Here is a 25960-nt window from a genome sequence, read left to right as displayed (position 1 = left end):
GTAATTGAGGAAAATACCTAATAAAAAATAAATAAATAAAGAAAGAAAGAAAGAAAGAAAGGGATGTATGTAATCACAGAAGATAGACTTATTCCATAAGGTGCCATTTAATGGTCTCATGAATTTACTTCTGGAGCCTTAAAGAAAAACGTTTCTAACAAGTCCACTCCCACCTGTGTGCAAAGTTTTTTTTTAGCATAAATCCCGTGGACTTGGGTCCTCTCCACACTGCAATGCATTGCATGCAGACACAGAAGAAGTGGAAAGATATTTCTCTTATCTGGACGCTCACAGGACTGCATTGCTACTGTCTCATGGTCCAGTGGCTATGTGCATCAGGCACATGTTGAAAGAAAACTCAATTTTGTGTAATTTTCAATATCCTTGTCTCCAGCAGAGAGATAGGCTGAAATGCAGGAAACCCTGCATATGTCTCCTTTGGCAGTACGGAGTGGATGGGAAACACAACACAACTTCCCTTTTAAAGTGTGGTTCTGCTCCTTGAATTTAAAACCTGATTTGTTCCTCGGATTCTCCCAGTCAGCTTTCATGCAGAAAGGCAGATTTGTGAAACTGTGGCAGGCGAAAGGGCAGAAAGAAGTAATGTCCAGGGCTTTCTCAGGAGAGATCTGAGTAGGAGTCCACTGTGTGCAGTCGGAATAGCTGCCATTCTAAACATCTGCTTTATTGATGGCACAGATGGTATCAAAGATCAAGGGGACAGTATCTACTTTTTAAAGCAGTCTGCCTTTTAATTTCTGCTGTCCTGGAATGCAAAACAATAGATGGGATGACAAGAATAACTGAGAGATAAAGCACAATTAAAATTCTGCATAGTACTGTTCACAATGGGTACGCCGCCTGTGACTCATTTTCTTACTGTCTCTCAAAATCTCTACTTTTACTCGCTATTAACATTTACTGTGTCTAATTGGTGGAAGTGGTCTCAGTCGGTCATTCTTTTCTAAAAGCTTTAGGTATTGAGTCATTTTTCAGGAATTAAAATTGAGTAAAATTCTTGAGACTGAAAGTGATGAATAGATAGACATTTTACATATATATCACAAAAAAAACAATAATAATATATATGAGAAAGAGAGAGTTGAGTCAAATTATCACTAATTACCTTTTGCCAGAAGAGTGGTATTTTGCAAGCATGCTAACTTTAGAGCCACAAATCTCAGGGTTGCACATTTTGGAAATAGACAATGCAGTCATTATCTATCAATGTGGATATATATATATATATATATATATGTGTGTGTGTGTGTGTGTATACATATATATATGTGTGTGTGTATTTATATATGTGTATATGTCTGTGAATTATTGCTTATTATCTTCAATGAAAGAGCGAGTTTAGAAAAGTCATAGCTAATCAGCCAGGCATGATAGCATATGCCTACAATCCTAACACCTGACAGGCTGAGTGTTGATATGCACAGCTAGTTTGAACTACATACTGAGTTTAAAGCCAACCACACTACACAGTAAGTTCAAGGCCAGCTTTGGTCACATATTGAGACACTTTCTCAAAAGAAAATACAACAATAGCTAAAACCCTTGTAATCATTGAAAATTACGTCTGTGCACTTGTAGCTGTTTTTCCTGTCAAAACACAGTCAAAATAATTGTTTCATGTCTCCTATGTGCCCATCAAGAGAATCAGATTTGGATATGAATTTACCAGGAGAAAAATATTGACTTTTTCTTTTCTTAATATCGATATTTTTTATACAAAGATAATACTAAAAGTTTACCCTAGGAGGTTTTACATGTAGGAAGTACTTAATAATTGCAAGACAGTACTGTAATCAACTGTAGAACTCAGGTTATTATGACTCCAGAAAATTATCTCATATGGTTTTTTTGTTTGTTTGTTTGTTTGCCCAGGTATTTGCAGACAAGCACAATGGAAGTGAAACTATGCCAGCTACTCCTCCTCAGCATCCCTCTTCCTGTGTAGTGACCACTGCATATAGACTGGCTGGATCACACAGACTAGATATTTCTGTGCATACTAAAGGCATGCCCATCCTTTTCTGAATAGTCATGGCTAAATTCTGTACCAGACTACCTCACATTTGTCACCTGTCATCATTAATACAATACTTATCAAATACATACTGATTTGCATATTAACCAGAGCTATAGTTAGACCTCAAAGTATGGCTACAACAGTGTTTACAACTTTATTGCCTAGAATAACTCAGCTGTATTGTATAGAATGCTCTTCAGATCTACCTAGGCACAAAGAAGGAATCAGAGCCTCAATTCTGAATTACTGGGTCTGTAGCCATCAAAACACCTGCCAGTTAGTAGACACTGATGGCAATTCTCCTATAGCTTATCCTTGAATTAGATTCTCTGGAGTGGATGTGAATAATAAAAGCAATCTTTTGTTGTTTTGTCCTTTCAAACTCTTTGTCTCATAAATATGTGTGTACATATGTAAATATAGCAAATACAGATGCATTCCTATATAATTGGAATTGAGAAAGTGTTGGAGTCAAAAGAAGTCTCTTTTTATTTAAAAGTTGTTGAGATACCCTACAGTGGCGAGGCACATCTAAGTCTAAATAGTTATATAAGATGGTTTTCTTTTTTTTTTTTTCCTTTTTTGTAATGAAAGAACATTCACCCTATACTAGGGCTGTCTAAAATACTAATACCAGTTTTGGGAAGTAGACAATCTCAGTCTATGCTGACCACAAAGAGTTACTATATTGGTTTTGTGCTCCTTTGGGGACCAGCACTCCACTTCCCCCCCCTTTATTTTTTGCTTGGGGATGGGCAATAATCTTGTTTGTGATTTAATAAAAACTGCCCTCAATTCGAAGCTTCAAGGATGCAATCATGCATCTCACCTGAATCACTCATTAGTTTTTCACCTGAGAGCCTCAGGACCTGCAATTCTCGAGGTGAAAGAGCTGTTGCTTTCTGCACATATCCTGCTACCCCCCCAACCCCCACCTCAGCCAGAGAGCTTGGAGTTTTATCAGCCCAGTCTGGCTGTAAGGGTGAATTTCCTATAAGATGTATTGCAAGATTTATCCTTCTGGCTTAGGTATGCCCTTATCCCCTGTCCTCTTCCCACCTCCCACTCTATCCACCCCACCCCTCAGAATCCGCACTATAGAAGCTATATTTGAAGAAATACAGGAAGCCAGATAAAAACAAAAGCCCCTGTAAATTCAACAATAGATGATTCTCTGTCTCACACTCGGTAGTTTCAACAGATGGAAACCAGTATCTTTATGGACAGTTCATTCTTTTTATCATGAGGAGAGATTTGCACCTGTCTGGCTCGGAGATTCGAAAATACCTATGAGCTTTTGCAAGCCTTGCCAGACAGATGAAGCAAAAAACCCCACCAGAAAGCTTCCTTTGCGGGTGGAAACCAAAGGAGGATTGTTTTAAATAAATCCAAGGGGAATTTCAAAGGCCAGCAGTGATAGGTCTATTACTTAATGACATTTTCCTTCCTGATTTTTTTTTCAACACTGATGCCAAAATGGAAAGATTCTTCACCAGAAACTATTCTACTATGATTTCTACTTCCAGACATAACAATGAACTGAGAATGGAGACGGAGAGAAGCCCGAGGGATGGAGGGAAATGACTGCAGGGTTTTCCACAGCAGCCATGCTACAGTCAGAACTAACTCCCAAGGGTGCAAATTCTGTGTTCTGTTTCACTAATAGTACTTGTTTATGCGTACCCTGTTTGTGACTGCCTGTCTTCAGTGTGCCTTTGTTCTCCACAAAACGGAGCACCTCCTAGGAGCAAGATTGCTATCTAACTGCAATGAATAATGCTATTTTATGATTAGATTCAGTTGTTTTCCAGGGAGCTTAAAAAGTCCAGTTTCCCATTGTGTTTTCCTAAGCTCATATGTCTTAAGTAAACTAGTTACTTTCTCATGCAGACTTAACCACTCTCAAAGCTCTCTCCTGTAATGCTCTTGCAATACTCAGAACAATTTGCTGAGGTGGTTATTAACATCTCTATTATTGGTTGGAGGGAACTAAAGTTCAGAGAAGCTAAATAATTTGTCTGAGATTAGGGAGTGAAGTTACAATGCAGTTGAAACCATAAACAAGTCTGCTGATATCCAGTCCAAACCTCTCAGTTCCACTACACAACCAAGAAGGGATGTGGAGTAAACAAGAGGGGAAAACTGTCAGTGTAGCTATTTTACCAGCATGGGAATAAATAAAAATATTGCTATAATGATAGGTCCATCTCCCAATTTCATGAATGCATTTCTGAAAGTACTACAAAAGAGATTTTTTTTATTTTGGGCCAATGTGCTGTTCCTGGAGACCCATAGAATTCATGGACTACAAAGATGCAAATAGAAAATGCCTCTGGATTTTAAGAAGCTAGACAGATAGAAACTTTCATTGTTTCTGGGGCAAGACCTTCTAGTGGCACCCTTACTGAACCCAACAGAGGGTACTGGACAACTTCAAGGTAGACTCAGCTTTCCAAGTCGTTTTCTTTGGGAGACTTGCTTTCCCAAAGCACATGTAAATGTTTAAAATGCAGATATTTAAAACCCCATAATTGTCACCTCATATTTATCTGTCTTTAACCCTGGCTCCTGTTGCTATAAAGAAACCCACCGGTTATAATGACTTCTGGAAGACTGGGTCAGCACAGTGACAACTGCTCCAACTGTGCTATGTAGGCAAAGCTCGTGGGGCTTGTTTAGCCACCAGTCTTTAGAAGGATGGCACTTGTGAGCCCAGCTGTGCAACACAGGGAGACAATTGCAAACACTACTATGATTACCGTAAGATGACAAGTCAGAAAGCACAACTAATCTGCAAACATATACAAGCACTGATAGACTTCTTAACAAGAATCTAACATGACTGAGAAAGGAGGGGTCGATGGCCTAGTCGGCCATCACTGGAAAGAGAGGCCCATTGGACATGCAAACTTTATATGCCTCAGTACAGGGGAACGCCAGGGCCCAAAAGGGGGAGTGGGTGGGTAGGGGAGTGGGGGTGGGTGGGTATGGGGGACTTTTGGGACAGCATTGGAAATATAATTGAGGAAAATACATAATAAAAAAATATTAAAAAAAAAGAAAAAGAAACTTACACGGTATTAGTGGAAGGTGATCAAATAAATAATTTATTAATGTGCAAAAAAAAAAAAAAAAAGAAGAAGAAAGGAGGGGTTAAAATGTCCCTTCATCTACAGCTACTCATCAGGACCAGCCCATGGCTTCTGCCTAGAAAGGTTTCCTTCCAGATGTTCTCTTCTCTAACAGTATAATACTTATCCAGTTCTTTTTAAAGCTCTTTGTTTGTTAGTCAAACTTACCTGACCACCATGTTTAAAACAATGCATTTATTTATATACTTTATGGTAATGAGTATTTTGCTTGTACACATAAAGGTGTGGCATGTGCACTGGGTCCACATGGAAGCCAGAAGGAGGTGTAGGGTCTTCTGGGACTGAAATTACAGGTGGTTTTCAGTTGCCACATGGGTGCTGGGAACAGAGTGTCAGTCCTCTAGAAGAGCAATAAGTGCTATTAACTCCTGAGTCATCGCTTCAGTTCCCTGATCATCATATTTAAATTTGTAATTGCCACAGGGCTAACACATCTCCTCTTTACATTTGTCTGCATTCATTTTACCCACCATACTATTAACCATTTATGTGTCCTCTAATTTACTACATGTGCATATTGTTTCAAAGTTTTGAATTTAAATGTCAATGGGAGTCAATATCAAAACTGCCTGATAAATATATCGTTGAGGGAATCAAGTAGTATGTAAAATAATAAATTTGATAATTACGTGAAAATCAAATATTTGAAAGACCAAGCATGGCTGGATTTAATTCACAATAACAACAATTGAATATATGTATATAATATAGTTGTTAAGACAAATATAATATCTATGATCATATCTCTATTATATCTATATGTGAGTTAGTGTTTATCATTTATTGATATTATGATATAACTTTTCAAAAATACAATACATATCTGTAAGCAAGTATATTGGTTTTAGAACATAAATAATTAAAAGGAATAATAGGAACTGAGATAATGAAATATTACAAAGGGCAGCATACTGGGGTAAGTATAATGGTATATAGTACACATTTGACCCAAATTCCATTTTTAATTGCAATGCATATGTTTTTCATTACCAATGTGTTTTATAAGCCAATAGTATTGTCAAAATATATTCTTAAATATATAAAAGAAAATGTGTGTGTGTGTGTGTGTGTGTGTGTGTGTGTGTAAGAAAATTAAAGAAAGTTCCATCTGAAAGCTTGGTGTCACAGTCACACGCTCAGTAAGATATGGTAGGAAAAATCAATTTCCAGTTGCTTACACCAAGAGTAGAGTGAGGTTTGCCTTGGAGGTTCATTGAAAACAATTCCGCTCTGCCATTTGTGGCTACAAGTCAAGGTTACATATGGATTATATATTAAATATTTAAATATTTAAGGTCAAAACCAGTGCAGCAGTTTGAGTAAATTATACCTTCTACTCTGACCAAAACACATTTAAAATGACTATTTAAAACAAATTATGTTACATCCAGACACAGACATATATAATTGAGGGTAATATCAATCAGTGAATTTTGAAAAATGTTGCTGGGCCACTCCATGCAGTGACTGTGAACATCCTAACAATTCGTGCCTTTCTCCAGAATCATGAATGGGAGAAAAAGAGAACAGACTCTTGGACTTTCTTGGAAATGTCTTTATGTTATGCAAGGACAAGCTATGTCTGAGACTTATAAATCCTGCTCTGTACTGGGGACTGAGCCTTCAGTGGCAAGGGGATCTAATGTTCCTTAAAATTTTGACTCTTATGCTTTGAGATGTACAGGCTCAACAAAATAACTCACGCTTCTCTTGGCAGTTTAAAACACACTTCAGACGAGGACGATACATCAGTATAGAGATTTATACCTTAAATCTTTCTAAAATGTTTACTTTTAAATTTTATTTTACTGTACATACCTAGGGACTACAAATAGATATTTTTAAATACATACATAAGTGAAATAACTGTCATGACAGAGGAAATTAGAATAGCATCACTTTGCAGAGTAACCTCTGTGTGTGTGGCAAGGCCACCTAAACTCTAATCCTCGAGCAAAATTTCAATATGCAGCAGAGTTATTGTTATAGACCTCCCACCACACACCAGTTCTTTAATTACTCATCTTCATAACTGCAAATGTTTACCCTTTGAGACACATCTCTTGGTGTAACTGACAACTCAAGTGAATTAACCCAGCAACTCCCAAACCTACTTTAACTTCGGATGACCTTGGACTCCAACTGAGCAGTGCAGAGGATCTAGGAGTGAGAGCTTTAAAACTATTCAAAGGGGATTCTGCTATACCATTGCTGCTGCCATGATTGGCAGCAATATCCCAGCTGACACCATATTCCCAGGGAGTCTCTCAACTATAGTCCCTTCACAAAACCACAGTATACACAGTATACTGTATAATAAGGTGTGGGTGTTCACAAACAGTTAGCTGAATTTGTGTATCCAAAGTACTGCACAGATGTGATGGGATGTAAGGTTATAGATTATTTATGTATCACCTTCCCCCCCAGTGATTGAGGAAAATTTGTTGCAAAGGCTTGTTTGCAGTTCTTGCTTATAATAAGTTTCTTCTTTTGCAAATCTGGGATAGAGCTGGAAAATCAGTACTCAGAACTCTCTGTATATAGTGTCCTCTTATTACTTCTGAATTGTAACTACTCTTTCCTTGATGTTTGGTGCACACATAAATTCATACTGACATTTTATTTTCACATATACTACATACTCTTAAGATACTTTACTATAATCTTATAGATAGTTATTGTTCAAACTTTTGATCATGTGGATAATAGAATATAGAAACATCGCTTTGTGTATAATCTCACTCCTCACTGGTAATTTCTGCTGCACTTGTACAGATCATGCAAAATTCCTTTCTCTCAAATATCCATTTCACAATCATGCTTATTTTTAAGGGATCATAATATGTGTATTGGTTTGAATATACTTGGGAAATGGTACTATTAGAGGGTGTGGCCTTGTTGGAATAGGTGTGGCCTTGTTGGAGAAAGTGTGTCTCTGTGTGAGTCAGGCTCTGAGGTCGTATGCTCAGGCCCCACCCTGTGAGGAAGAGACCCTTCTCTTAGCTGCCTGTGAGACAGTTTGGTCCTAGCTTCCTTTCAGCAAAGATACAGAACTCCCTACTCCTCCAGCACTGTGTCTGCCTGGATGCTGCTTTGCATCCAACCATGATGATAATGGACTGAACATTTGAAAGTATAAGGCAGCCCCAATTAAATGTTGTCCTTTATTAGAGTTGCCTTGGTCAAGGTGTTTCTTCACAACAATGGAAACCCTAACTGAAACAATATGCATACTATAAATGATCTCTATTGAATAGGACTGAGTTGACTAGTTTCAGGTAACTTCACACACACACACACACACACACACACACACACACACACACACGAGTTACCCAGGAAAAGAATCTCAACTGAGAACTTGCCTCTAGTAGATAGGCATGTGAGCCTGTCTGTAGAACATTTAGTTGGTTAATGTTGGAGGGTCAAGCTCTTTGTTGGTGGTACCATTCTTGAGCGGGGGCTTGGAATTTAAGAAAAGTAGCTGGATGAAGCTTCTCTGAAGGTGATTATGCTAGTTCCATAGAGCAGGCTATCACTAGGAATCATTTCATTGCCTTATTTTTGCAGGTTGTGTTTAGTTCTGTTCTATGTCAATGGGCTATCCAGCTTCTGGGTCCTGGTCCTCCAGACAGCATTAGGTGTGGCTCCATCTTATCACATTAGTTGGCTACTCTCACAATTTCTGGGCCACCTTTACTCCAGTACAACATCTTGCAGGCAGGACAAATTGTACCAGTTTAGTGTCCCAATCCCTCCACTGGAAGCCTTGCCTAGTTACAAGAGATGGCTGGTTCGGGCTCCATATACTCCATTAGTAGGAGTGTTAGGTCACCTTCATATAGTCCTGGGAGTTTCCACGATGCTAGGTTTCTACCTTTTTACCCAAATGCTCTCCATGTTCTGTTGTTTCTCTGGACCTTCTGCTTATGTTATGTTTGTGTAGTTTAGTCCCACTCCTAACAGTGGGAGCCAGAGTTGTCTGATTCTTTTGCCTGCTTTGGGGGCCCTTTTCCTCCTAGTGGGTTTCCTCTTCCTTTGATCTATGAGAGGTACTTTGTCTTATTGAAGCTGGATATGCCCTGTTTAGTTGATCTTCTTAGCAGACCTGTAGAGGAGGAGTAGAACTCAGGAAGAGAAGAGGTAACAGGAAGAGAGACTGAGAGGAAAGGAGGAAGGGGAAGCTGTTGTAGGTCAGGATATAATATATGAGAGAAGAATAAAAGAGAAAGAAAGAGAGAGACAGAGAAAGAGAGAGATAAAGAGAGAGAGACAGAGAGAGACATTGAGGAAGGAAGGAAAGAAGGAAGGAAGGGAGGAAAGAGGAAGGAAGGAAGGAAAGAAAACAGTGCTCAAATGTCCAACAACTTCCATTAGAAGAATGCACTTTGAGTGGCTGTTTAGTTGATTTTCAAAGAGTTGCACAGGTGTGGTGGCACATGCCTTTAATCTCAGCATTCAGGAAGCAGAATCAAGGAGTTTAAGGCCAGCCTGGTCTACAGAGTGAGTTCCAGCACAGTCAGCGTTACATAGAGAAACCCTGTCTCAAATAAATAAAACCATAAAAGTAAATAAATGAACAAACAAATAAGCCTCAAATAGTTACTAAAATTGACCATGAAAACTGTGTAGATGCTTGCAAGTGGAGAGATGGCATTATGTGCTTAGTTTGCATTCTATTTCTGTGACAAAGCACTGACCAAAAGTGATCTGGGGAAGGCAAGGGTTAATGTGTCCTGCAAGTTAGAATTCATCATTAAGGAAAGCCAAGACAGGAACTGAAACAGAGAACAGGGATAAAGCTTTCCTCAGTTTATTCAGCTCTCTCAAACTGTGTGTCTTGCTACCTGCGATAAAATATCCAACAGAAGCAACTTAAGGAGGAAAGAATTACAACTTCAGGAGATACAGGACAGGAAAGTATGGCAGCAGGAACAGGAGATGGGTGTTTATGGTGCCTCCAAAGATCACAAGTAGAGAGTGGAGGAAGCACTCAGCTTGCTTCTCCTTTCTATTTAGTCTAGGAACACATTCCACAGAATGGCACTGCCCACATGTAAGGTGGATTTTCCCCCTTCGAGCCCTCAGAGACATCCCCTATGGCATTTTCTTTAGTGTTTGTAGGTGCTCTCAAGTTGATGGAATTAAGCATCATATCTGGCCACCCAATCAAGTCTCTTAGACATTCACTTCCCATTGGACATCAGGAGCCCCTGAGGTTTTACAGGTGTATGCTTGAATTTTCTTTGGGTGTCACTTACAGTTCCAGCTAGTTTAGAAGCTAAAGTGATGAAACTTCCTGATGAAAGTTTATAGGCAAAAGCTCACAGAAGAGTACATGGAAATGCATGTTGAATCCAGACCTCTTAATTTAACCACTGATGACATGTCTACTGTTCTGGCTAGTTTTGTGTCAACTTGACACAGCTGGAGTTATCACAAAGAAAGGAGCTTCAGTTGAGGAAATGCCTCCATGAGATCCAGCTGTAAGGCATTTTCTCAATTAGTGATCAAGAGGGAAAGGCCCCTTGTGGGTGGGACCATCTCTGGGCTGGTAGTCTTGGTTCTATAAGAGAGAAGGCTGAGTAAGCCAGGGGAAGCAAGCCAGTAAAGAACATCCCTCCATGGCCTCTGCATCAGTTCCTGCTCCCTGACCTGCTTGAGTTCCAGTCCTGACTTCTTTCAGTGATGAACAGCAATGTGGAAATGTAAGCTGAATAAACCCTTTTCTCCCCAATTTGCTTCTTTGTCATGATGTTTGTGCAGGAATAGAAACCCTGGCTAAGACATCTACTGTTCTGGTATGTCAAGGACTGCCAAAAATATTCCCTTTTCTTGGGTAGTGGGTATAGTGCTCCTTGTTCCCATTGTGTTATTTAGGTGACAAATTTAACAGAACCCATGTGTCACGAGTAATGCAGTCCAACACACAGATTCTAAAATTAAATGTCAAGACAAAAATGTTTAAGTTGACTCTAAGCTAGACAGCATTTTGTCACAGTAGATATTAACAGAAAGTGTCACCCAAACTAGTATTCTTGTTCCATTATTTACTGCTCATTCTGGCTTGTGCACATCAATTAACCTCGAGGAGCCTTAATTAACATAGGAATAGTAAAATTTAACTTGATGTGGCATATGGTAATATTGCATTGGGTTATGTACTTGAAATATTTAAAACAATGCCATTGTTATACCATTATTCAATGAACATACATCATCCCCAGTGAATTTCAGGATTCATTTCAAATCCTGAAGTCATTTATGTACCTAGAGCTTTCTCTGATGTCCTCATTAGAAAGAATAGTCAGACCATCTATCACTGTGAACAGATACCTGAGGTGCCAATTCAAGGAGTTATTTGGGTTATAATTTCAAGGTTTCATTCCATGGTTGGCTAATGCATTGTTTTCTGAGCTGTGGGGAGGCAGAACATTTTGGTCCATGATCATAAAGAGTTGATTATTTCATGGTGGCCAAGAAGCAGGAATAGAAGGGAAATAAGATATCGGCTTCAAGGACTAGTTTCACATGATTTCTCCTTGCGACCAGGTTCACAATTCCACCACTTGGAAACAGTCTACATGGATTTTGAATCTATTGATGAAGTCAGAACCTCAATGGTCCAATCACCAACTAAATGTTCCACCCCTGCACTCTGTTTGCTTCTGAGGTTAAAACCTTCAATTCCATGAGCATTTTGAGGGGTCACTTCATTTCCAAGATGTAGATGTAGACCAGGGAGATTAGTGTGCACATGCAAACTTTTATCATATTTCCTCTGTAATGTTCTTGCATGAGAAGAGCTTCATGGCTTCATTACAAGAAGTACAGTAGTTTTCTCAATAGTTCCATTGCTAAAGTAAAGATGGTAAACAGGAAGTTCTTGTTATTAATCTCCTAGAAGTAATATGCTGTATTTAGTTTATTATGCATAAAATGGGCTTTGTGAAATATTATTTCAACACTGAACAGACAAAGTGCTTTTAGGAAGATCCCATTTAAACCAATGTCCTATTTTCTGAACATTCTGTTCAAACATATGCAACAGTCTTGAGCTGAAATAAGATTAATGCACTCCATAGTTGAACAGTTTTAAATATGTCAGCTTCAATACGTATACTGGAGTAAGGTAGAGCAAGATCTAATAAAATAATACATGATGATGTTAGAAATGAATGACTCTAAATAAGACATCGGCACTGAGACTGTGTGGCCTGTGCTTTGTTGTTGTCTTTGGAGCACTGGCTTCAGCTTCTCCTGCTTTCTACATTTGACATTTCCAGAGTGGATTCATCTCAGAGGTTCTGCTGATTCAGTAAACCCTTCAGCAATCCTTGCCTTCAGTCACTGCCATGTCTATAGAAAAGCTGACTGGGTGGAAGTTAAAAAAATGCTTCTTTTCGATGGACAAATCTCACCACACAGAGTGGGGGTAGAAAACAATTCAAGTATGTGCACGAGACAAGCTGGAAACAAGGGACTCCAAAGGGGACACAGAGAGAGGACATTAATAGTGTCAAAAAAGAGAGTATTAAAAGGTGGGGTATGGCTTTAAAAAATAAAAGAAGGAAAAATGTAAAAACACTTAGATAAAGACAGGGGAAAAGCCAGGAAACAAAAGCCCATATACTCAATGTTGTAAAATAGAATGGAGGGATCTTAGGGGATTTCAAGGCTTGTAATTTCATTTACAAGGCCTTTTCTTTTCAGTGTAGAAATAAAGCGGAAGGAATACTTGGTTAAATCAAAAGAGCACCAAAAGGTTATAACCTCCTGATCAATAGAAAAGTAGTTTCCCATAAAACAGGTTTTCTATTGACTTGGACTGGTGACGTCATCCCCATTAATGTGCAAGCAGAGGCTACTCACTGTGCGGCAGCCTGCACTCACAGTAGCTTTTTGTGTCATGTTTGGACACTCTTGGCCCGTGAGTCAGAATGGAGCAATGAAATATCTCAATCTCATGTGCCATGAAAAGTCACTGAGGAAGTCAGCTGTCCAGCAAAGTCTCAGAATCATGTTAGAACATGTTCTAGTAATTATAAAATAAATGTATTGTTTTCCATTTGCCCTAAGCTAATTCCCATTCAAGTGTCATATTCATCTGGGTATTTTTTAGCTTTTGACTTTGAAAAGTATGAATAATTTTATAATAAATCATTGGATGGTATGTCTGTGTTCAGGTAGAAAAACAGATTTTCACATACAAGATTTGTCCATATTTGGTTTTGTCTGTCAACAACTGTTGTTACATAATGGAGAGGAAAACTGTAACAATTGATAATATGGACATTCATTAAAATAAAATAATGTTTTTAAAAAAGAAAACACTAAAATGCCCTACATTTGACATTTACCTACTCAAATATAGTGTATATTAATGTAAAGGTTTCTTATATTTCTCTGCTGGAGCTGGGAGCTTGAAGGTTCAGAGGAAATACATTCCTTAAGTTCGGTGTCTGCAGGTTCCAACACTGAAGGCTTTGCTTTCAAAAGGCACTTAAGAATTTGTTGTACATTCCTTTCAAACCCGAGAAATCCTCTCCTATAAGATTACTTCCGACAGAGTGGCCTAGTTGCCAGTCTCCTATAGGGTGTGTGACTTCACATGCTGCTAACCCTGTTGTCTGCACAGTGTACAGACTGGGTTACACATGGGTACCTATGAATTTAACAACATAGTTTATTGACTAGCTATAGTTATTGGAGGCAAAGTTTCCTGAGCGGTTATCTGACGCCAGATTCTAACTGAAAAGTTGTATGTAATGTCTTGTGATATCCACACAGACACCATGACACCTCCGGCACATACATGCCTATTCCTGTGCTTTCATCTTAATCCTGTGCTGTGCTACTAAATATTCAGCTGTGGTAAATAGTTGGGAAGTTCTGGACACTTGATTATTTTTATGTTTTATTTTAATATTTTGGTAACAGAGTGTTTTGTCACCATGAACTCGACCCCCATTGCATAAAGCTTTCTTAGGATGTCGAGTGGAATGTCCCTGTTAGGAACACGTGGCTGCCACTCCAGCAAGTCCACGTGAAGGACTTACTTACCGACTCCAGAAAGTTGAGCTATGGATTAAGTTGTAGGCCTCCTGCCATGTGTGACTGAGGCTGGTCCCTGCAATGGATTACATGACCCCCATATGACCATACATTGTAAACAACTGTGAGGTTTTTTTTTGGTCATGATACCCAAATTGTATAAATTTAGTCTTTTGATGCTCATGACTACTTAAAGGAAAAACTGCTTTCTTCATCTCGACCAAGGAAAGTAGCTTTCTTTTAATGTATGTGGTTTTTTGGGGGGAGGAGATTGGGGGAGGCAAGATAAAGTAATGGGGTTTAATAAGTCATTAAAAATAAGTAAACCTCTTTTAAGTGAATTTTCAGGCTTTTCAGAATTGTTACTCAATGGTTTGCTGGATCTTATGTTTAGTTACTGTACTGTTTATGGTTGGTTGTGTGTGTGTGTGTGTGTGTGTGTGTGTGAATGTGTGCATGTGTGCATGTGTGCACACATGTGCATGGAAGCACAGGAGCTGTGTGTGCCTGTGTGTCCCTGTTTGTATGCTTTTGGCCACATATGTGTCTATAAGTCAGAGGCTGTCCTCAGATACTTTCCCAGCACTTTTTCCAATTTATATACTAAAGTGGAGTCTCTAATGTAGAAGTTGTCAATTCAGTCAGTTTACTAGCCTACTCCTGGAGGATGTCTGTAGTTACATCAGGAGCACAGGAATTTCGGGTGGGCAGCCATAGCCACTGAGCATTTCCTTGAGTTTGGGGACCAACACTTGGGTTCTCCTGTTTCGTCAACAAGAGCTAAAACCACTGAGCCATCTTCCCAGTTAGGTATTTGCATTTTCTCATTTCTTAGTTATACTTAAGTTCTTAAGAGTTATCAACTCAGAAATATCCTAAACAATGATCTTGGTATATGGAGTTATTTATGGGTTGGGATATCTGAGAATGAAATTAATAAGTAGAGATCATTTAAGAAGTCCTTGAGTCTGTACTGGAGACTAATAATCACATTTTGTTCTACTAGTAGTAATGCCTGAAGAAATGAGTTAAAAACTGCTGAAGTGTTCACTCAATCCAAGGATCAAAGGGAGCCATTCCCAAAGCACTAATACCATTGCACTAGGCCTGGAGTTGCTGCAACGGTGATGAGGGAGTTTATGCCTGTTTTACATTAATACACTGCTTTCTTCCCTCTAATAACTCGCTTTTGTATTTGCTTTTCAGCATTGCATTTGTCAGATAACATCCTTCTTTGAAAACTTAGTCTTCAGCCCTCAGGACAGAGATGATGCTCTGACTGGTCTTCCTGTCTCACACTGCCAAGAATGGCATTATTTATTTACGGAGGAGCTCTGTATGTGTGGATTGGAAACTCCTTGAGGACAACACCAGTGCATTATTCATGAGCCTCACCTGGAACAGAACAGGCTCTCCGATATATATGCCCATTGCCCAAAAACCACTCAGTGCTTAGAAAACAGAACAGTTTCTCTCCTCTCTGTCTCCCTGTCTCCCTCTTCCTCTGTCTCCCTCCCTCTTACAAACCTGAGGATCTACTGTGAACTGTTACCTTGTCAGCTAGTTCCAGCATGTATAATGTGTGATACGCATGCATATATAGGATCTGAAGCCCTGAACACCTGGAAGCATAATGACCATATTCTTACTTTAGTTGATTACCTGCCCAATTTTGGTTCAGAAATGTTTCTGCTAAGATGTGTCACAACTTCTGGAAACAGGAATGAGAACATTTTCAACAGAAGATATGACTCCAGCTTCCTGGGTTTTGTCTATGTCCTACTTATCCATGGTCCTCTTCTGTCCCACCTTTGGATGAGCTGATAGGAGTCCTGCCATTGGCAGGAACTTCCAAGTCTACATTGAAACCATCTGCCTGACCCATCTCATCCCATGCCAGTCATTTCCTTCCTTAGTCTAGCCATTTTTTCCCCAGAATGCAGAGCATTCTTAGGACATTAGAGAGAGCCCTAAGGTTTGAGACATAAACATTTTCTTAGCTCCTTTTCTGTATGTCGTGTTGCTATCAGTTTCAAGACCCTAACCTTGTTCTGAGAAGGACTCTGGCCTGCTGTTTACACAACAGTGCTCCCAAGCTAACTGTGGATTTCAGGGCAAAGGTCCCACCAAGCACACATATTATTTCTCATTTTTCTTGTCATTTTCTTCCTTTCTGTTTTTGGTGAGCAGGCTTAGAAGGTTTAGTTCAAGGTAATGAAGCTGAGTATAAGGAGACCTGTCAGCCATACAGTCACACAGTTGATCATGTACACAGGATTTTAGTCATGGGGTCCCATGCCACACATTCCAATTTGCAACTGCAAGTATTCCACATGTTTTTCACAGAATATGTAACTTTTGTTGTTGTTGTTCTTGAATTTACTAGCTTCATGAAACAAGATAGACTGAGTTAAAAATCCTAACATTCAGGTGTCTTATATTAAAGCAAATAAGGCAGTAATTATTCTTTAGCAAATCCTTTGGCTTCAAGGAAACACATTTTAAATAATCTAATGCTTGAAGTATATTTTACCCAAAGCAAATTTTCTTCCTAAATTAAGACTATTCCTTGATATGCAATTGGTTGAATTTGATTCAAATATCTTCTGCATTAGCTGAGTACACACTTTATGCTAGTATGCTTTCTCTTGTATATGGTATTTTATTGATTTACTAAGTGGAAACTGAAGTCTTTGTGGTATGGTTATCAAACAATTCTGGGAATGCATCTCCACATTTATCTCTAAAAATGTCTTCTTTTTTCCATTCAACTTTCTGAGTCCACAGTGCTATTCTCAAAAAAAAAAAAAAAAAATTCCTTAAGAGGACACATTTCTATGCATACTGATGTCTGCGGCTTGAATTAGGTTTTCATAAGCGCTAGACTCCAGAGAACCTGAAAGAAAGAAAGAAAAAAGCCAGGATTCTGGATTGGCTAACTCCATACCAAAGATACACCAGCCTGTCTTGTTTGGAAGCAGAAGAGAGCTGAGCTGGCTGTGAAGTCGGATCAAGTCCTGATACACAGGAATTGCTCCGAGTTTTCTGAATAGAAATTGACTAACCAGCAGCAGCAGAGAGCAGTATGGAGCCATTTTTAAAGCCAAGAAGAGAAGAGAGAGCCAAGGAGCCCAGGAAGGGCTGGGGGAGGGGAAAGAAAAACTCTAAACACTGGCCAAGGCCTTGATTACATATTCTCTTTATCTATGCTTCTTTTTTCCTGTAGAGATAACAGGTCCATGCTTTGGATAAAAATCCACATATCTTTTTCTTCGGTTCTCCTTGCTTAGTTTTTATTCATCTCTTCCTTCAGTTCTTGCTTAGTTTTTATTTAGTGTATTTTTAAGTGTGTGTGTGTTCAGAGTGTGTGTGTGTGTGTCTGTCTGCCTGCCTGTGTACACAACCATAGCCACACTCATGTTTTCTTTTTTCTTTTTTTTTAAAGCCAGTTCACAGTCCTGTCTCCAGCGATTGGATGCAAAGCTAAGTTGCCTTCCCAGAGCTCCAGTCCCATGCAGGATATGTTAATCTCCATTTCCTATGCAGCCTACATATCCACAGCTTTCACATTCTTAGACAAGCTTACAGGGAGAGTGTATCTACACCCTGATTTTTCTCTAATGCCTTCTCTTCAATTCCCCTTGGTAACTCTCTGAGTTAGACGATGTTATTATATTGTTGATCTCAGTTTGGTTGAATTTCTATCCAATTTAAATCAGGATCAAAAGCAGTGTTTGAAGAGTAAGCAGAGTGTGTGAGCACAGAATGTGCCCTCTCTCGCCCTGTCATATTGTCTTCGGATGAGTGTGCTTTCATTTAATTAAACATTCTTTTTTTTTTTTTCCTATATAAACAGAAACCTTTGTTTATGCCAGTGCCCAGCCTGCAAATAACACAATCTGCCCCTCTTGTTCCCCCAACGTCGGTATGAAATGCCAGGCTTTGAGTCACACTAGCCTTGGGCATCCAATAGAGGTGATGTTTTGCAAAAGCTGGGGCTTTGCTTTTCTCTCTGTCCGGATGACATATCTGAGGATGCGTGCAAACCAGGAAGGTTAGTGTCAAAAGAAGAGGAGGCTCCGAGCCAGCAGAAGGAATGCTTTCTATAACGGAGCCCTCCTGTCTGCAGCGCCTGTGTCCTTTACCCTCCCTCATTACTGGGCATGTTTTTGAGGCACGGGACTCAGAGACTTGGGAGGTTTTTTTGTTTTCACTATGGATTCTTAAAAAATAGCCCAGATTTCTCGGAGATGGGAGTGAATTAAAAGGTTACCATACTCCTTAAGGCCACCTTTCTGACCATGTAAGGTCTGGACAGCTCTTTCCAAGAAGTGAAATTTTTAGAACAAAACCAGATCATCTCCTAAGGCACACCAACCCAGATGTTAAAGAAAGATGCCACTGCGTTTCCTATCAAGAAGGTTAAACTCACAGGATTATATGAAAACACTCACTTTAACCCGGCTAACCTGTAAAGATTTCATTCTGCTTCATTTATCTTCTCTCTTACCCTATGCTAAACCAACCCTGGCTCCGATGAAAGAATCATGTCTCCATTCATTTCCTATCTTGCTGAATTGCCTTCACATTCCCTATCATCTGTGCATAATCCTATTCTCCCCATTATTGTCTTAATACTAAGAACAGCACAGGATAATAGATAGGCACTGTAATAACAGTGTGGCCTGAAGGAGCCCCTCCAGGGAAATATCTTTGATGCTGGTGGAATATTAATGCATCCTAGGTCCATGAGCCTCCTCTTTCACTTCATCTTCTGTTTTCTAAACTACATAATGACTTTCATATCCATGACAAAAGCATTGGAACAGAAAGGGCCTTGCTGATGAGCAGCAGGGCTGTGTGATATTAAGGAGTCCCATTCTTACTTCTTTGTACAGTTTTTGACCACCATCTGAGACTGTATGCAGGTAATTTCCGATTTGAATAGATACCAGCAAAAAAAAAAAAGGCATAATCATATTGTGTTAATGCAAATGCCCATCAAAAGCACTGCATGAAAATAAATTAAAATATAATTCTTCAATAACACATGTGTCCATAGGATGATTTTAGACAGATTGAAAACAAACACCTTGATATCACTTAGACAAGGGAGTGGGTTGTTTTCAAGGAGGTTAATCAGCGGCAGATTATGAATGAGACAGTAAATCAAAACCACCTACATCATACTTTGTGGATTGGGTTATAGTTGCAATTTGTTGTACATAATTTTTCAATAAAAGGTAAAGAATTGGCCTTTTACTAAGCATAAATACTTTAGCCTAGGAAAATTCAGTAGCATAGAGGAAAAGGGAGAATCCGGGAGAGTGACTGAGTGGCACCTGGCCTCATCGTTTGGTTGTTTGAGATGAAGCAAGAAACCTTTAGAATCTACAAGAAATACAACTTTTCAAACTCCCATATTCCTTCCCTTTTCCCATTTTATTTATCTTTTTCTCTTTTGTGTGTACAAGTGACCATTGTATTATCTGCAAAAATGTTAACTGAAAGCTGAGATGCTTATGAAAAGATGTGTATCCAGGGCATCTAGAAAAGGCAAAATAGAAAATGCCCAAAACATTTCCTTTAGCTTGAAAGCCATGTACCACAAGGCTTCTATTTCTAAATAATAATAATAAAAAAACCAAAATGAAATCAAGAGCGTTGTTGTGGAGACTTTTTAATTTTGTAGATGATTTTCTATTACCTTTTTTTTATTAGGCATTTTCTTCATTTACATTTCCAGTGCTATCCCAAAAGTCCCCCATACCCTACCACCCACTCCCCTACCCACCCACTCCCACTTCTTGGCCCTGGCGTTCCCCTACACTGAGGCATATAAAGTTTGCATGACCAATGGGCCTCTCTTTCCACTGATGGCTGACATAGTAACCACTGATATCTAAAATCCTGTCTATTGAAAATACTTAATAATTTTATAAAAGAACACTGAGAAGGGTTATGGAGGCCTTACTTTTTTCTGTTGGTCTTAGTTTGGGATCTTTGTCTCGAGTCAGCCAGGATTTATTAAGTACTATTCGGTTCCAGGTACAATGTTGAGGAGCTGATTATAAAGAGAATTAATATACATATGTTTCCCCAGTCTTGAAACAGTTTATAATCTGGACATTAATGGACAAAATTTGTATTTATTTATTAGATAAAGAAATATATTATGTGTGTTGGAGGGATGGCTAAGAGGCTCAGAGAGCTTAATGTTCTTATAAAGGACCCAGCACCTAAGTTAGATGGCTCACAACTACTTGTAATCTAGTTCCAGGGGGAACCCACTTTGGGCCTCTGAGGGTATCTGAGCTCAGGTACAAATATATCCACAAACACATATTACACCTCCCTGCTCTCAGGAAAGAACTATATTATGTACCAAACTGTGTTAGATACAGTGAAACCAAATAAAGTTATAAGAGGTGAAGCTCTTATTAGAAAAATATCCCCAGCTAGTAAAACACGTGCCTGCATATACCTGTGGTCAAAATGTGACCTTGTTATGGGAAGACCTAAGGTCTGCCAGGTCCAGGAAAATAGATTAATTCAGACCTAAGGAGTTGATCTTGAGAGGGGATTAAGTTCAAGAACGAGTTATAAGGAAGTGTTCATGGAATAGATGGCATTAGCCAGATGTGCAGAATCAAAGCCAATGGTGAAATTGGTGGGGTGGAGGAAGGAGGCCTAAGTGAAGAAAGCAACACACAAGAGTCTTGAAAATCAGGTTTCTGAAGCTGACAATGTAGATAAGGAAGGAACAGGTACTGGGGAATTAGACTGCTCTGTGTCAGATGGTAGCCCTGGTCTCTTCCAATCAGCAAAGGGGAAATGGATGAAGGATGCTATCTGCTGGGATGTGGTTAGCAAATGGTTGCTTGAGCAGTTCCCTAAAGCACACAGAGAATAAATGAGAGGCCTTGTTAGTATAACCAGTTAGGAATATCTGAATAAAACAACACAGACAAAAAGCTCAAATACAAAGATATAGTAAAGTCCAAGCAATGATGCAACACTGCTACAATTAAATGGCATGTTTCATTCTTTATTTTTCCTGTGTGTGTGTGTGTGTGTGTGTGTGTGTGTGTGTGTGTGTGTATGTGTATATGCCTGGGGTGGGGTACACATTTATATGCGTGTGCTTATGTGTTGAAGATGCACATGTGTTGGTAGCATGTGTCTGTACATGTGGAAGTCAGAGGTCAATCTTGGCTATTGCTCTTCTTCAGTTCAGATTTTTTTATTTGCTTCTTTGACTATTTGTCTGTGTTTCTTTTGAGACAGAGTCCCTTACTGGGAACCAGGAAGCTATTCTGGTTGTGCAGGCTATCAGGGATCCACCAAGCTCCAACTCTGTAGCCTTTGGATTAGAAATGAGTACTCCCACACCTGGCAGTTTTTTTTTTTAATTGGATCTGGAACTTGAAATCAGATTCTTGTGTGTGCAAGGCAAGCACTTTATAAACTAAGTCATGTTCCCAGCCCTCTCCTTGTGTTATGATAAAACTCTCTTGAATGATATAAAGCTCAGTCAAGACTTTAGGACAAGAGTATCAAAGAATCCTCTCTGTGATGTCATGCTGTTATTCAGGAACATAATTAGAACTGGAAAGCATCATGTTAAGCTAGAGAAACCAGGCTCAGAAATACACAGATCACCTTTTTTCTCTGATAGATGGAAAATAAAACATACAATAAAATGAAAGTAGAAAGAGGCTCTTTGGGATGAGGAAAGGGACAGTAGGAGGGGGAGGGAAGAAAGCCAAGGTAGTAGGATTTGAACATGAGCAACTCATGTTGATATATGTATGAAATTGCCACAATGAACCATATTCTGAGCAATTAACATACAGTAACAGAGTGCAAAGTTTAAAACAATAAATAGTTCTAGAATTTCTGTGTCAGCTGTTCTGGCAAGTGTGAAAATCAGGATTGGAGTGGAGGGCACTGGTGTCCACTGAGAGCACATGCGTGCATTTTTCTCATCACTAGACTGTAAATCTCTTGGCAAAGGGGAGAGCCTTTCCTTGTTTCTTATCCCAGGAGTGCCGGTTCTTAGAAAAGCTGTGTCTTAATTCAATTTACAGAGCTTCAGCACAAAGCTGACTTGGAAGCCATGAAAAGAATTCTGTCTGCAGAGAGTTGACCAGAGTTAATGTGAAATTCTCAGCTCCATGAAGAAAACTAGCACCTCTGCTAACCCTTCACATCACCCTCTGACCATTATAACTTCATGGAAAAGTCATGGGGCAATTCTTGTGGGGTACAGAGAACAACACTGAAGAGGTTAATGACAAGTTGGGGCAGGGAGGGGTCTTCAAAATCAGTGGTACGGAGCCAAAATACTTTAACATGCAACTTCATGTTACTGAACTCTAGAAGCCTGAGCTCATCTCTTTAAAAGGCATTAGGGAAACTATTTTTGTGTTGACATGATATTTTTCCCTTCAGAAATCTTGTCTGTGACCTAGACAGATATAACTTGTAATGTGAATGGTAATGGAACTAAATGCTTTGGTGCTTTTGACATGGCTTAATTGCTAAATGTCCAAAGAAAATATTTTTTGGTGCTTTCATTTGGGGATAGCTTTTGTCTCTCATTTCGCCAATGTCTGAGTGATAAGGCATGGCTGCTGTTTTTGAGGTGGAAAGTCACCCAATTCATTTTGATTTTATCTTTCTACCTAAACCTAAAGAAGTAAGATGTAGCCCAGATTTTACCCAGGATGCTGGGTATAGTCCGGCTCTACTCCATCCATCCATCCATCCATCCATGGATTGATTCATCCTTCCATCTATATATCTTTGTGTTATTCTCTCTCTCTCTCTCTCTCTCTCTCTCACACACACACACACACACACACACACACCCTCTATTCATCTATCTATCGTGCATCTCTCAACTATCTATCCTATCTATCTATCTATCTATCTATCTATCTATCTATCTATCTATCCATCTATCTTCATCATCATCTATCTCTCTGTCTCATTTTCTGTCTGTTTCTCTGTGTCTCTGTCTGTCTCTGTCTCTTTCTTTCATTGCAGCCAGCCTCTTCTCCCACAGAACAAAAGGCTTTGAACAAGAAGTAGACACTGTTTGGTGTTCATGTGTCTATTCTTACAAAGTCCCTATAAAGAAGATACTATTACCATTATCTGTTTGTACAGGAGGAATCAGAGTAAAGCAGGTGGAGTTACTTGTCCATTTTTCACATTGGGGATGACTGAATTTGCATGATCTGATAGTCATGAGACAACTTTTAAAGTAAGACAATATATGCACATTAGGACCCCATTCAAAGGACATCATCTACAGTGTAAACATGGTGGACTACAGTGCATGCAGGGGAAAACGACAGAGGTACATACCCACTCATGTCATATGCGTTCACATCATTTGATGAATGATGCATCAGAGTTTTTTTCCTGGGAAGACACAGTGGGTGCACAGATAAGAGCACACACACACACACACACACACACAAACACACACCTATTTAATCCAGAAAGAGAACTAGAGACATTGAAGTTTAAGTTAGGGAACTACTGTACTAGTGTTGTATTACCAACTAGAGTATGAGTCAGGCAATGCTTACAGGAGCAGGGATAACACAAAACAGGAGACTACCCCAACGTGGGTGACAATGCAGAATCTGCAGTCCTGGAGCTCTCTGCACAATAGGCAGGCCATCAGTAAGAATGTCTTCTAGGCAGCTTATCTGACATGAGTCACCTGTACTAACTTCTGTTTATGTCCTTTATAATTAAGCCCATACATCTTATAAACTCAAGGCAGGATGTGGAGAGCTTGAAATTCTTGCAAATTTCTGCCCTCCCAAGTGCTCAGGAACATTGAATTGTGTTTCCCCTGAGTCTATTGAGTGACCCTCTAACCCCTGGAAGGAATGTTACAATAGGAAGAAACTGCTATACAGTAATGACTGAAAGGGACCAATAGGTTTTCTGGGGAGTGATTTGTACCTTTTCCTCAAATGTTTGAAAGATTTAAAGAGCAGCACAACACAAGAAGTAGGACTAAGCCTACAGGCAAGAAAGGTCTGTAGAAGATGCTTAGAATAAGGGATTTGTAAACCATGGAAGGTTCTCTTAAATGAGCTCAGGCAAAAGATGACAAGTTCTCTTTTCAAATAATAGTTACAGAACTCACACTAGATGTAATGGAATCCTCTAGAAAACAGCTAGGAGGGGCCAGAGAGTGCAATCTCATGCCTTCAGGGGATGTTGATTTCAGTAAAATGGGTTAAACAAACATAAATCAATATGTAGGTGCACTGAAATGTAAATATGAAAATATGAGTAAAGATGCTTTTGAGAGAAACACTGAAGAGAAGTAAAGAAACAGGTGAGAGTGACTCAGATGATGTGGTAATTTATGTAGAGTTTAATAAAACTTTATTGACACAATGATGCTTGTCAAAATCTCTCGAAAGAAGAGGAATAGTGCCCTATATGAAGATACTGGAAAGGAGGACTTCAGGGTAAGACATCCCTTAATGTCTGTGTATTCTGTAAGTCTAAGATGGTCTGCAGCAAATTGGTGTTGCGAAACGGTATTTGGAGATAATGTTAGAAGGGATTGAGGTAGAACCTGATAGAGTGTGGAAAGCCTTTTATGTAAAGTTTAAGGTAACCTGTTAAGAAGAAAAGAACTTGAGAAGAGGAAGGATCTGATTTAACTTGCCTTTTGCAGTGAATCATTCTTAGGCTAGAACGATGGTTCAGTTCATAAAATGCTTGCCATAAAAACCTGGGGACCCTAATTCAATTCCGATGCCCCCTGGGCCCTGAAAAGTTCATGAACTAAAAGCGCCAGGGTAGCTGAGAAACTACAGAAAAGCTGACAGGCTGATAACATCTGCAGGGGGAGCTAGGAAGCTCCAGGCAAGAAGATCAGCACACCAACCTCCATTGGTATTTACAGCTTTGAGGCTGAGAGTAGCTGATCTGCAGATGGAATCTTCCACCCTAAAAATTAACACCCTAAGGCTCTCCTCCCTCTGAGATATTGCTGTCCTTCATCTTTTGAATAAAAGGCAGTCTGCATCTGTTGAGCTTCCTCTCCTTTCGTTTTACTTTTACTTTCCTGACCAACAGGAACTAAGGGTCGCTTGCCCAAGGTGGGGAACTGTAGTGACAATTTTAGAGTTTGGTATCTTTAAAAACGCGGCAGAAGTATTATGAGGATGTTTTCGTTTTAATTCCAGGTGTGGGATATAGGGGGCTGCCTCAGATTGTCCACAGCAGCTGACTATGATTTGCCTCATGCTCCAGCAGGGACATGATTTTTCCAGGGGCAGATAGTTTATGTGATTTGTGTGACATTTGGAATTCTGGGGACATTTCAGAAGGTATAGAAATGCTAGGGCCCCAAAAGGCAGTGTGTATTGTGGGTTGTTGGTTGGTAGCTGTTAGTTGTTGTTGGTCATGGTACTTGTGTGCAAAGAAGAGAGAAGAAATTAGATATTCTGAAGATGAAGATCAACCTTGCCCCAAGGAACTCAATGTCCCTAATCATCAGTAAGTAGTCTAATGATAATGTCACAGCCTCTCCCCCCTATCACTTTTGTTCTTCTATGTAGTATTAGGGGGTTGCAAGATTGGAGAAAGGTAGAAGAAAGAAGAATTCACAAAATAGCCAAAGTTAGGCTGCACAGGTGAGAGTGTGCACCACAGAAGCTGACAGCTTCTG

The sequence above is a fragment of the Mus caroli genome, chromosome 3 (assembly GCF_900094665.2).
Source record: "Mus caroli chromosome 3, CAROLI_EIJ_v1.1, whole genome shotgun sequence".
Taxonomy (NCBI): domain Eukaryota; kingdom Metazoa; phylum Chordata; class Mammalia; order Rodentia; family Muridae; genus Mus; species Mus caroli.
The sequence above is the reverse complement of the archived record's forward strand: the minus strand, read 5'-3'. Positions refer to the sequence as shown.